The sequence below is a fragment of the Myxine glutinosa genome, chromosome 1, assembly GCF_964187855.1.
Source record: "Myxine glutinosa chromosome 1, kmMyxGlut1.1, whole genome shotgun sequence".
Lineage (NCBI taxonomy): Eukaryota > Metazoa > Chordata > Myxini > Myxiniformes > Myxinidae > Myxine > Myxine glutinosa.
In genome coordinates, this window is record NC_136261.1 from 51122468 (window position 1) to 51137451 (window position 14984).

Consider the following 14984-nt stretch of genomic DNA (forward strand, 5'->3'; position numbering starts at 1 on the left):
AGTCAACGTAGTGGTTTTCCCATAAGCAATATCATGCTTCATACACACTTCGTCAACCCTATTTGTAGGTTTAGACCAAGGTTTAGGATTGTCAGCCTCATCTAATCTTTTATCCAAGTTTGTTCCTGGGCCACAGAAAGAATACCCTGGAAGGTGTAATTCCCCTGGAATTCCAGTTGTTGTAAATTTGCTACCTGACAAAAACTTTTGTATGTCTCCTCCACTTTTAGGAGAGATGAATTGACACTTTTTAGAGCCACACACTTGACATATTCCTTTTTGATAAACTCTATTATTTTTAGCTTTAACATAAGAGATATTTTTAGATTTAGTTTTCTTTTTACATTTGAGACAATAACTCATATTTATTTATGAGAAAAAGTCCTACATAGTGCCAAAACCTTTTTGGTTTTCAACATATACATTTCTATCTTGATTTTTAAAACATAAAGAATCCTTAGAAATGGCTTCACTCTCTCCTCCATTTATTTACAAATAAAACTAACTAAAGTCAATAACACCAACATCATCAACTATATGTTGTATATCTGCTCTCTGAATTCATTATAGCAAATTTAAAAACCAATATATTCGTAAGAGTCATTAATTCTTTATTTTCCTCTTCAGTGGGTTGAGATTGATTTATTTGCCGTAATACCTTCAATCTTTCATTAATCTCAGGAATGGTCATATTTTTATATTTTTCCTCCTTCTCTCTTTTCTCCCTTTCCTCCCTCTCCTCCTTCTCCTTTCCTCCCTCTCTCTTTCCTCCCTCCCCTCCTTCTCCTTCTCCTCCTTCTCCTTTTTCTCCCTTTCATCCTTCTCCTTTTTCTCCCTCTCCTCCTTCTCCTTTTTCTCCCTTTCCTCCTTCTCCTTTTTCCCCCTTTCCTCCTTCTCCTTTTTCTCTCTTTCCTCCTTCTCTTCTTCAACTCCTTCCCTTGCTACCCTTGGGTTTGAGCCCCAAAGAATATTATACATATACTCATCTGGATTTTGAGATATTCTTGTATCTATAATTATTTTTCTCATAATAGGATACCAATAAGATTTGTTGACGACTTCTAAAAGAGTTTTATATTTCATAACTTTGAGAAGTTCATTTTTATTTAATATTTTAAACAAGTCTCTATTTGTGGGTTTAACAATATCAGTATAAGGCCAGTTTTTAATGACAAAATTTCCATGTATATGCTCCACATCATAAGGTATGTAATACCGAGCACCCTTTTCTTGTAGGTATCCCTGAATACAAAAATTATAATTCTCTTGTAGTCCTTTTCCTGCCATTTATGTATCAGAAATATATGTGAGATTAATATTATGACAGGTAATACCACCCCATCGTCCCACGACCAAATCGGTTTGTATTCCTCGGCTTTCTATCCTTATCTCATTACCTTCCTTCTTTGTCATGCTAACCATCGCTATACTATCTTATATTTTTCTTTTCTTAAAATCATGTATTTGAAGAGTTCAGATGCAAAAACAGATATATCCATTTTTGCTGAAATGAGAAAATCAAGATTTTCTTCTGTGCATTCCAGGTGAAACCCATCAAAATGACATGGGCTGTATCTTAATCAGTAAATATGAGATAATAAAACGGCAGGATTTCAAAAATTAAAATTTATTAGAAAAATAAATTTTTGGTGATTTTGAACGTTTTCCTGCAAAAACAGATAACTCCATGGGTCGTTTTTTGACAAAAACAGATAAATCCAAATGTCACTTTTAGACAAGTAAAAGTGGTATGAAATGACCAGAATGTCATTCTTATGGCAAGTATGATGTGGCATAATAATAAAATTAATACCAAAATTAATACAGATAAATCCAAATGTCACTTTTAGACAAGTAAAAGTGGTATGAAATGACCAGAATGTCATTCTTATGGCAAGTATGATGTGGCATAATAATAAAATTAATACCAAAAAGGTATTAATTCACTCTTCAACGCCCCCAAAACCAGTTTTGCCAGTTTTCTGTTGCTGATAAATTTACGGGTAAGAATCAATCTTTTGCAGACGACCACAGCCACCGAGGACACTCTCATGGCACTATCCAAAGTCACCATCACAAGTCAGCAGTATCCCAAGTAACATCACAAATCAGCAGTATCCTAATCCACCAACACAAATCAGCAGTATGTATGTCAGCATCACAAGTTGCCAGTACAACACTCCAAAATCAGAATCATAAACCTGGCAGTAAGCAGTGTTGGCAGTATCACAAGTTGAGGGGCTGTCCACTGAGTACGTACACGGAGTCACCTCACTAAAGTGGTGGTTTCGAAAGTGGTTTCGAAACCGGTACACCAAATTTGCAAAAGCAGAACTGACAAAATGATAGTATCATTCAAGCCTTAACAGGGGTTTGCCATCCTGAAACATTTCAGTCTGTGTGTGTGTGTGTGTACTTTATGGAGCAGCCCCCCTATCCACCCCCCCCCCCCAAATGCACAAACATGAATAACGAACAACATGACGTCACAGATGATGTCAGAGAGCAGATCCTACAACAGCTGAGCATGTAATGGAATATCACAAAAATCAGTTTTCAAGCCTATACTAGCACTGAAAGGGTACATCACTGACCGACTGAAAAGGTGTGTTTACCTCCAGATGATCAGGAGGCGAACACATCATTTCAGTCACAATAACCTTTCAAAAAATTTCCCAGTTGGAGTCCAGCTCGGAAACTGATTTCTGCAACATTCCACTAATACTGATAAGCGGAAATCGGATAACCCTGCCACACTTGGCACTAGGTTCATGGAATCACACAAACTCTATTCTTCATCACTGCTCTCATCTAAGTCCTGTCTCCCAACATTCTGTCCAACATCAACCAAGGCATTCTCATAAAATTCTCTGACTCCTTCACCAGCACCAAGTTCATCGATCAGCTTCAGGACATCCGTTTTCTTAGCTTCCTTCACGCAGTTGACCATTGGACTCAGAACAGGTTTGAATGATTCCCATTTTTTTCCCCTTTTCAAAACATTGTGATAGCAAAAGTCAAGACTGTAGACTTGTTTGAATCCAAGTTTGTCCCCATCTATCTCGAGCACCCCAGCCTGACTGATTTTGAATGAACGGGATGAGGAGCAGTGACCTGTCGCTGCGGACTTGAAATCATAGCAAGCCCAATCAGTGCCATAAACATGAACATTTCCATGCTTTCGTAAAATATCGAGGTACTCAGATGGAAGCAGAATGGTGTCCTTCTTCCGAATGTCCTGTTCAATCCGGCCAAAAACACGGTCAGCAGGGAGGAAGCTATGGCCGCGTATCAGAAAGTTGTACTCGATTTTCAGATCCCTAAATTTCTGCTTCCTTAATGCAAAGAGCATGGACAAAACATTGATATTTTTGTTTTGCCCATAGCAGGAATCAGAAAATAGCCGCAGTGTTTTAAACTGAGACAGTTCTTCATGGACTACAGTTCCGAAGTAATGCTGAAGGGCAGATGCCACCATGTTGCTGTCCTTTCTGTTCTGATTTTCCAGCCAGACGAACAGATGAATGTCCTCCTTCCCTTGTGGCTGGCCTCGCCCACGGTGACGAACAACACCAAAAACATACAGATAGAGTTGGCGGGAATAATACGTCTGTCCAATGGGTGATTTGGGTAGAACGAGGTTCTCCATGATGTCGAAACAGACAGTGAAGGTATCCCAAACTGCATTCATAATGTCGTAAAACTTGTGTCCCCTGCGACGATGGAGGAGATACAGGGCTGATGTTTCACGTTTCTCCTCATCAGATAGCTCTGGATCTTTTAACTTTATACGGTATTTCACACAGGAACTGCATACATCTTTCGCAGGGTGTCCAAAGCCAAGGTTAAAATCATACACGAAGACACTGTAGTAGAATGCGTACGAAATCTGGGCATGATTCTGATCCGCGAACAATCGATGCATCTTCTTGACACTGAGATCTGTCGGTAGGTACTTCCGGCCAGGGGCACCACGCCATGCATAGTGACTGGCTCGACAAGTAAAAGTCCCGATGTGCTGCTGTACTGCTGCCTTTCTCTCATTATTCTCCTCGACCTTGCGGGCACCGCCACGATTCTCCGGCCGGGCTACTCCCTTTTCGAACCAGTACTTCGCTATGTTGGATACTCGATCTTTTTTTACACCTGAAATTACGATGAAAAATTATGAAGCAAGCCAGAAAAAACAGTTGGCAATTTAAGCACCAGGTAAGATTATTTTCCAAATAAAATGTACAATGGACAATGGACATGATGGAAACTGTCATGTTGCAGCACAAAACTTCATTGAAAAAAACCAGTGCTTTTGAAAACCAAACAAGATTGCAAAATGTAAATCAAAATTATGATCCAGACAGCAGTGGATGCATGCATAATGTTATAGAATAACATGACAATTTAATGACTGGCCACTCTCATCATGAAAATAAATAACTACTGTGCCTTGCCCTAGCCCCTGCAGTGGTTGTGGTCAGAAGAGGGGTGGGAGGGGGGGGGGTCAAGAAGTGACCCATCCTGACATGACCAGAAACGCTGAAAAAAAAAGAGCATTAATTATTTTTATAGATCTGGAAAAATACTCACAAAAGATGCTGAGGAATGATGCCTTGCACACTGGCACTTTCTGTCTATCTTCTGTCAGCACAAGGTATTTCACATCGATGTCCCTGCTCTTCTGCCTTGCTGGGTCATCCACCTTGGGCCTACGGCGTTGAGCTGCCTTAATGTTCATGTACGATAGGAGTATGGCATCCTGCTTCACTTTCTCAGCCATCGTAAACAGGAGCCCATGCACGTAACCCACATCATCGTCAGTCAGTGTAGATGCCATGCACAAATCAGAGTTATGTACACAAGCTACACACGGAATTTTTTCCGATCGAACAGTGCTGGATGTTATGAACTGTGCTGGTTTGTGCGTACCACAGAACTAACAGATTCCTCTGGACGGCGCTTCTTCTTACGCCCCGATGGCGAGAGCATCACTGGCTCTTCGATTTCATCAAATTCCTGCATTATTCCTTGCAAATTACAGCAGTTTTTAACGATAAATCGGACAGAATTTCACTCGATTCGATGATGCACAGGGCGCAGACATGTTGGATGCAGTAAACCAGCCGCGTGCGCTGAATGGCTGAATGGATGTATCGGGGTTTGGGAAAGTACGGCCTCGGCGCTTATCGTTTTCTGAAACGAAATGCGATCTTGAATGGGAAAATACGTGGACGCTATCGGGTTTTGGGAGAAAATGATTTGCCTACTGAAACGGAGGTATTGAAACATACACTTCGGTAAACATAGTTCAGTTTCATCAAAAATGGCGTTTATCGGTTTTTGCGCCTGAACTCTTCATTTGTTGTTTACGAATTGTACTTCCACATAAATCCATATCCTCACCAAGCAGATAATATTCTTCTTTACGAGACTGATTCAAATCATGTAGGTCTTCTAAGTTTATTGAAAAAGACCAATTATACCCTAAATCAGGCATATCATACCCCCATTTATTAATTCGCATATTAACTATATGTCCTTCTTTATAAAATTCAATTGTAAGCAGATAGTTAAATTTAATGAGGAAAGGTGTATGGTCAGTATAACCAGGTGTTGTGGTTGTAAATTTTACTTGTTTCACAAAACGTGCTGTTTTCTTTAAAATATATATATTGTGATAAATCACTGAATCTAATTAAGTCATTCGCATCTGTAGGGCTTGGATAATTGATTAATTTATAAGTATTCTTCATATTAATATTTTTACTTATACTATATTTTTGTCGTTCAGCCTGTGCCTTTGTATAATAATTTGATAATTCAATATCCTGAGAGAATTCTCCAAAGATAGAACCATCTTTTCCGACATAAGTCATTTATATTAGATTTAAAATGATATCATAAAAATTTTCATTATTGTTGAGTTGAAATAATACATATAAACATAATTGGCCACAACATTTAGAATTAATTTCTTGAACTTGAAATGTTTGATAAACACCATTCTGTAAGAATTGTATTACTTCAACAGGTGGTGGCATACCATAACTATCAAAATAATATTTATCCTGACTATTATGAATACAAACCCAATGAGAACCATTCTGTGTGTCTAAATTCATAATAATATTCTTTGTATTCTTGGACAACTTTGTTAATTCATCTCTCATACAAATAACCACATTATCAATTTTTAGTGTTTTACAATACTTAGCTAGTTCTATATTTGACGTTGTATTCTTTCCAAATTGTTTAAACCATTTATCCATTTATTTATGAGAAAGATACAATCCATTACCCCGTTTAGTTAGTTTAACACCCGCTTGAGCGATAGAGGAAAGCATATCTCCAACCAACAATCTAGCTTTATCAGGTAGACTTCAAGTTTTTGAGCAAAATCCACAATTACACCACTTCCACTAATTTGTTTCTCCAACTCCTTGTCATGTCTTTCCAATTCTTTTTGAGCTTTAGTTGTGCCTTCCTTTCGTTAGCAGTTTTTACCGCTGCTGAAATACCACCAGTCAATGCTCCCGCCGCACTTAAACCAGCAAATAAAGGAATTAGAAACGGGAGAAATCCTCCTCTTGACTCGTCTATTGAATATTTCTTTAACATAGGTTTTGTCATTATAATTTTAAGTGAACCAGTATCATTTAGTGTTTTTACTTGTGTGTGTGTGAGTAAAACATCAATTCTTACAGCTCCTTTTCTTTGAATTGTATTAACATTAATAATACAAGGCTTTTGATTTTGAATACAAGATGTTAATTTATTAAGATTGATTTGATTAACATATACCCCTACCATTTATTTATGAGAAAAAATCTATGTGATATTAATCATAACACCATTATCTGTATTAATCTGTAATTCTGTTTCCTCCAAAAGCAAACAATATGTATTAACCTCTTCACTCTCCCCTCTTTCAATGTATAGAGAAGTATCCACTCTATTAGACTTTATAGTTTCTTTTTGAGAACTCAGGTCAATTGCGTAGATCATATAAAGTTTTTGAAACACAACCATATCCAAAATGGGATCATTATTACCATTGCTTTCACACACCTTTTGGTAAGACTTGTAGGCTTCCGCATAATCATTTTTTTCCCAATCAATTTCCAATGTATCTCGTGGATAAAATGTGCCATCAAGAGAAACCCGAAGTTGTTTCACCTTGGCATTATCACTCAGCGCATTATTCTTATCAGTACCGTCCTCTCCATCTGGTTTTAAAAAAATGAGCCATAGGTATCGTGGCTTTCCTTGAAGAACACCCAAATTCCAAGTGTAGGTAGTGTGTTCCAGTTTAACGTGTTGACATCTTCTTTTAAGGTATGACACATTTAGTGGTTTCTTTGAGTTAGGTCTTCTATTCAACATCTCTTCCGTTTTAAGATTAGGAGTATATTCACTAATATACCAACACAAATCATTAATAACAAATTTATTATTATCACCAAAAGCATTTTCAACCCCAAAAAGCAACCTATTTACATTATCATTCCTTTGTAGTTGAAATCTAATTTTAAGACCATACAAAACTTTGTCATAATCACAAAATCCAAATATACCTTTTAGAGGTACTGCTACGGTAAAACTATTCTCTGCTTTTGTGTCATCATTATACATTGCCTTCCTTTGACTATAACCAGGGTCTGCGTTTGTACCCATTGACATATCAGGAATAAAACCTTCAACAGCTCCCTTACCCATTCTATCACTAAACGAATATAGTGTAAATTTCATCATTTCAGATGTAGCAGAGACATAATCAACCGCTTCAACCTCTTGTGTTCCAATATACAGGCGGATACTATCAAACATTTTCCAGAAGAAATCATTTACGAGTGTAGCATTAGTATTATTCGCAGCCTTAGTGAATTTAAATTTACACAGCAAGAAACTATCAGCTAGATTCAAGTAAGTTTGTTGATTATTTATTTCAAAACTTTTTGTTCCATTTGAATTCCAGTCTGTTCCTGTTATAGCATTTACCTTAAAATAGTCTTCCTTTTTAGTGGAGTTTGAAATGATAATCGTATCATCCAAATCATAGATACTATCAATCGCTTCCATACTTGTATTTATATAGCATTAAAATTGTTGAAACCCTGACCCAAGTATTTTAATGATTTTTTGTCGTTCTTGTGAAGATAGTTGAGTTTTACCTTTTTTTATTTCTTTGATTGCTTGTAATTTATGAGACTCCTTTTGAGCATCTTTTATACCTTTATAGCACCCGCAACTGAGCCCATGGCAGAAGCAGTTGAACCAATTAGGTCTTTATGTTTAAGGATGGTTGAACCAATACCCATTAGAGTATCAATTATCCCATCTCCTTTATTTCTAAATTGATGTCCCACACCCCGTTGTCTCTTTGGTTTATAGTATCCTCTACCAAGAAACATACCTTCACCCTTATAGTATGGTGAAAGGAACATCCCATCCCCTGTAATAATTTTATATTTTCCAAACTCGTGTTTTCTCACAATAACCATTATTTATTTATCAAAAAAAACTTCACAAAGGTGAATTCTGATGGATATAATTTCATCATTTCATGTGCTGGATATAATCATCATGAAGAAAATGAGGCGCAGATGAAGAAGAAGAGTGCATCACCAGAAGTCACCTCAGGTTTTTGGCGTATCTTTCAAGTTGTCGTGATTTTGTGAAAATCCTGAATATTCCTTTGGTTTTGTTGACACGTTTTGTTGAGAAGACGATTAACAAAACGAATAAATGTCGTGTTTTTTAATTCAAGTCCGTACAGGAACCGTACAGGAATGTTTAATGTTCCGGACAGGAACTTGTCCCCATGTGCTGTCTTTGTCTTTCCCTCGGGGTCCCCCTGTACTGTCTTTGTCTTTCCCTCGCGGTCCCCATGTGCTGTCTTTGTCTTTCCCTCGCGGTCCCCATGTGCTGTCTTTGTCTTTCCGTCGCGGTCCCCATGTGCTGTCTTTGTCTTTCCCTCGCGGTCCTGTCGTGGAAGTGTGTAGGGACTCAAGACGCCAATGGTCGGAAACAGGTTTTACAAAAGGTCATGACTTTATTAACTGGTTATTCACTTCATTCCAATACCAAATAGCTACCATTAATCTCAATGGACCAGGTAACTCTATCCTGATAGTCCCTCTTTCGTGGCCGATGTCTTCTCCGCAGCGCCGTACTCGTGGTACGCGTTCATTCCGTCGGGCAGGGCTTCTGAGGATGAGTGCCCCTTGACTCAAAGTCTCTTCTGTTTATATGGGCAAACTTCAGTTAATCCTCTGTGCGCTGAAATCGTAATCCCTTCTCCGCTGCAATGTTACTCAGTCATCCTGCTCGCCTTCCTGGCACCAACTCGCTCCTCCCTGCTGGGAATTTGCTTCATCCTCTTTGCATCCCGATGAAAGACAATAGTACGGGCTTGGGAATGTGTGTTAGCCCGGGGTCGTGCTAAAGCTACACAACAGGACTCCCAGCTTATCAGGGCAAGATGCATTCCTGACATTCTCATGACCACCTGCTCGTACCTTGGTTCGTTACCAGTTCCAATCAATGAGTTACCAGTTCTAATCAATGAGTTACATTTCCACAATTCCCTCATCTTTTTGTTTTTGTTTATATTAACCATTAATCTAAACATCAATATAAGTAAACAATCAATCACTACAAGTAAACATCAATACAAGTATAAGTAAACAATCAATCACTCCAAGTAAACATCAATACAAGTATTAGTAAACAATCAATCACTCCAAGTAAACATCAATACAAGTATAAGTAAACAATCAATCACTCCAAGTAAACATCAATACAAGTATAAGTAAACAATCAATCACTCCAAGTAAACATCAATACAAGTATAAGTAAACAACTTTGGTAATTAAATTCCCTTAGGCATACACCGTCATCCTGCAAGAATCACAAAACATTTCGTTGGTCATTGACTCCTTCCATATTGTTCAATCTATTGCATTTGCATCACAAATATCTTTTCAAAACAACACTTCACCATCACTAAGATACAACAATTTCACTTCATCTTCAAGTTTTGTAAAGCATCTGCAACATCTGGCAAAAACGTTTGCCTCCACACAAATGTTGACTCTTTGTTTGAAAGGAAGGGCTGATCACTTGTGTTTGACTCCAGGTATGAAACATTTTCTGTCTTCATAACACCTGCACTACTTCGTGTAGGATTTCGCTGTTGTGGTAACAGTGCGGAGTCATAGACTGACCCTGCTATCCATGTAGCATTCTTGCCACTTTTGCTGTAAACCATAGTAATTCCTGAACAAGGCCTTCGCCCAGTTGTAGTCGACTTGCCTCCTCCCTCATTGTGAGTGGGCAGCAAGTATTGGTGTGACATTGATTGGCCAGCAAGATGTGGAACAGGGATGCCGGATGCATCCACAATGATGTTGGGACCATGGTGTTCAGGTCATCCATGGTCCATACCAGGAGTGGCCCGCAGAATCGTGCACAGCTGTTGTGAAAAGGCACAGCCATTGGTTTGCAGTTCCATGCTGGCTCCCCGGAAGTTGGTGAAGTAATAACATATGTCCCCGCATTTCGCAGAGGTTGCAGGTAAAATGTCGTTGTCCTGCAACTTCTGATGTGATGAATGTTCGAAGCCTTCAAACAAGAGTAAGTGATCGCCTTTCCTTCATATGTTGCAGTGTGATTCAGGCACATGGTCACATAAATTTCCTTGGTGAAGGTAAGCATCCATCTCCAAGTTATACAGGAGAATGTCTTCATCATTCTTTGAGAAAGAGGGTGTATGCCACGATTAACTTCCTTTTTTTAGCCACAAATTTTCTTTCTCGAACTTCTTCCCAATTCCGTTAGCACCCCCTTCAAATGTGATCTCGTCTTATCCTTATGCTCAGTCACATCTGAATCTGCTTTCCACACACACTGAATCAGATAGGGTACATCCTACCATGAAATCAGTATACTCATGTATGTCTTCCGACAGTTTCACATTCAACAATTTGTTGTTTTTCCTTAAAACATTTAAAAGTTATATTCATTTATATGCGTCACACAAATAATATTCAATCAGGTATGTATTTCATTACTAAACTAAGAATAGCATCCACAAATGCTTTCAGGTTAATATAGTTCAAAAATTAACTCATGCAGGTATTTTAGCACTACTCTAAGAAAATAAATTGTATATGATTACAATCACAAACGGGAATATCTAATTCCCAACAACAATTTTCCCAAACCAGCAAATTAAGCATAATGTATTATTACCATAATTCCTCTCCGCTTTTTCTTTTCCCTTTTTTTTTTTTAACAGTGTGTCACTCGTGGTGATATGAGTTCACTGATCTTGTAATTGACACAACTCATAACATTGTCGTTATGCCATTATCTTAATTCTACTGTATTCATTTGCAACATCACTTGATTTAATCTTTTAATCTCAGTATTTATGTCGCCATAAAAGTCTTCCTCTTGTGGTTCCACATTTCTTTCCTCATTTGTCACTTCATGCGTTATCATCGTGTTGTTGGTTAACTTATTCAAACACACCATCACTAAGGCTTTCAAGCAAGCCACCACTAAAACAATTGCCAATATAACTACTAAACCACCAAACAAGTCTGCTACTCCTTGTATATATTCATACCTATGACATAATTATATGTCGATGACATTCAACATTATATACCAAACTAACAAGCTTCCTAAAAGGTAAATAAAGAAAATCCCTTAATACGTAACATAAATCAGATTATTTGTCTTACCCTGATCCCCCTATCTCCCGGGGTTGAACTCAATCCCCTGATCATGAGTGTAGTTGTGATACATTTTTTTTTTTTCACTCATGTTGTATTAATATCAGCAGGTAATTGTATGTCATGTAGGCAAATAAATGTCACTATCCCAAGTAGGAATATCACATGTTGAAAATGTAATGTTTATCAATGCAAGGGGTGTTAAAATGTAATTCAAATGACTGTAAATCACGACTATCATTTATCTGCCACTGAATGTTCTGCTGGGCTGCTAGGTGCAGCCTCATTTTCTGTGGGATCGTCCACCTTAGCCCCATGTGCTTGCTTGCAATGAGAGGCATGAATCCAACTTTCTATTTTGGGTCCATATTTTTTTTCTCTATTCTTATCAATCTCCTATGGTTTATCATTTCGTTCCAAGATACCGCAACCAAAGGTTTTAAACAAAGCTCTACCAAACTATTTCCAATGTGAACAAAAATGCCAGTGAAACAATGATTCGAAGAATTAACTTCAAGGGGTCAATAAATTTATTCTATAACCAGATCTAATTTTCCCATCCAATAGTTTGCCTTGCCACATGTCATATTATAACACTTTAATAAACCTTCGAAAAATGTTTCCCATCTCAACAAATTTCCTTTTTACAAATAGCCGTGTGTAACTTACGTATTTAACTACAATTTCCTCTCAATTTGTTTGGTCTAAATGGCCACAAAAGTGGCTGCCAGCATGCAGTACCGTTTTTTATCTACCAAGGAAGTGCTCGTCCACACAAGACCTCTACCAAAATGTTGTTTGTAAAAACAACTCTGGGATTTCTGATTACATGGATGCACTCTCAGGACATTTTCAGGCTGCTGTTAACAATCCACTATGATAAATTAATTCCTTTACCCACAATCAAATAATTCGTACAAATTGAGGATATTATCCCTATCACATTCATTTATAGATTCATTATGTTGGATCTAATTTTTTTCCATAATTTTCCACTGCTGTAAGGAAGAACAATAGCTCTCATAAGTCTTAGTAATATCGTACTTAATTTACCCAGCATCGAATAATTTATTTACTATCCTTTCTCATCTGTTAACCAGTGACTTTGTTTGAACTCCAAAACTTAAAACTCACAATAGTTCAAACCAGCAAAATTTTCTTTACTATTTTCCCATGTCATCTATGCCTAATACACATCCATACATACAGCACAATTTATATGCTGATAAAATTCAAGTTTATATATATAAAAATCTGTGAGCAGAGTACTCTGGGAAGTCAGTGGAAGACCTCTCCCAAATTTGGCAAATTTTGTACTCCCACATTTTTATGAAGCTCATATCCATAAATAGCTTTGATTCTCATATAAATTCTATCAAAATGGAATCTCAAGATTACTCCCAATTTTTTTTACTATCAATGAATTTACTATCAATGAATGGCTGCTCATAACTCAGCAAATCAAATCTTTATATTCCATCTCCCTTGACAAAAAGGATAATGTTCATAATCAAATTATATTTCTATTTTATTTTACGAATTCTCTCGATATGCGATCCCATCCACATGGACCGATCTATTTTCAGACAAGGCACACTGTCGGTGTCAACAATCTTGTAAGATTGATACACAAAACACACACACACATGCATTATGCATATTTGTTTGCGTTGGAACCATTATTTACAGATCAAGATGGGTGTCAATTTTATTTCAATTTCATAAAATTTGTCCATCAAATTAAAAATGCTAATACACAAATAGACTAAAAGTCTATTCTTAGAAAATCCCTATGATGTCACATTGAAATTACCCTTTCAGTTTCCACAATAATTTATCCAAATTTGACGACACACCCATTTGCATGTCAGTCGACCACTGACCTATCAATCGTGCGGAACAATAGTCCGAAATTCCCACCTGATCATCATGTGACTCTTGTCACTTGGTTTGCCAAAACATTGCAAAGCAATTGTTCCAAACTTTGTACATTTAAAATTTTGTGCCCAACATGAAAGATCCAATTTCGGCATTTGATCAATTAATTATCAATTTGCTTACAAGCAAAAGAAAAATGAATAATTCTTGCTCCGAAAACTTTTCAGACACAAGAATCATCGACAGTTATTCATGTTTGTCCAGTAATCTAATTTGTTGAGGCCAATCGTCATTTGGGATTTGTCGCAATGAAGGCCTAATCATTGTCTGAGGTATCGGTCAGCACTGGTACCCTTGATCTTGGTTTACCCTATGAACTTGTCTTCCTTTTGGTATACGGACATCCTCTTTTCCAATGTCCCATCCGTCCACACTTGAAACACCGGTTTCTGTCGTTGCCTGGTCTGTGCACCTGTGCACTTGTATTGCTGGGCTGCATCTCTACATCCCTGAGTTGCCACTGCAATCTCTCGTTATCTCCTGAAACACGAAAAAATTCTCTGTACCGTCCTTTTTGGGGAGACAACCGGAAATCAGATGGGACAACTGTCACTTTCATTCCTAATTTCAAGGGCAGTTGTGCATTTGTCTCCTCCACTGTATTCTGTATCCTTTTTATTTTAAGTTCTAGATCCGTTATCCGTTCTTGCTGTTCCCGTTGTCTGGATTCACCATCCCAAAGATGGAATGCAAGCCAGTCTACCATTAGATTCTGTCTCTTCCTGGCTTTCAATCTTTGTTCCAATCTTTCCAATCGACTTCGCTCAAATGTACCATCTCTTGGAAACTCCTCATCATGTCCCTTTGTCCACAAATACCAATTCTCGACCTGCCTTATAGCTTCGGCACCATAACGGTCATACATATGATGTGTACAAGTACCTTTTTGTGGAATCTCTGGTTGTCCTTGTGTATTCTTGCAGGCTCCATTTCCCATTCTGCCTTTTATCAAAGTAGCGTTGGATGTGTTGTAGTTTGTTCCTCTAAAGCTTCACTCGTACCTCCAGGAAGGATCTCTCCACCTGTTCAAACGGTGATTTCCAGAGAATCTCTCTCACCTGTGGCTTTTGCACAATCCAATCTCACAGATCAGTATTTGCAGATGAGCCAGAGGGTCAGTATGAAATGGGTGAATCCTCAGGTGTCCGCTCTGTTGAAGGGGAAATCACACAATGGTAACCGCACATATATCTATATATAAACTCACCACCTTGCTCAATTTTCCAAGGTTGTCTTCACATTGATAATATCTCACAAAGATATCAAAGCTTCTTTCTTGAGACCGCATTTTCATCAATCAAACGATCAATA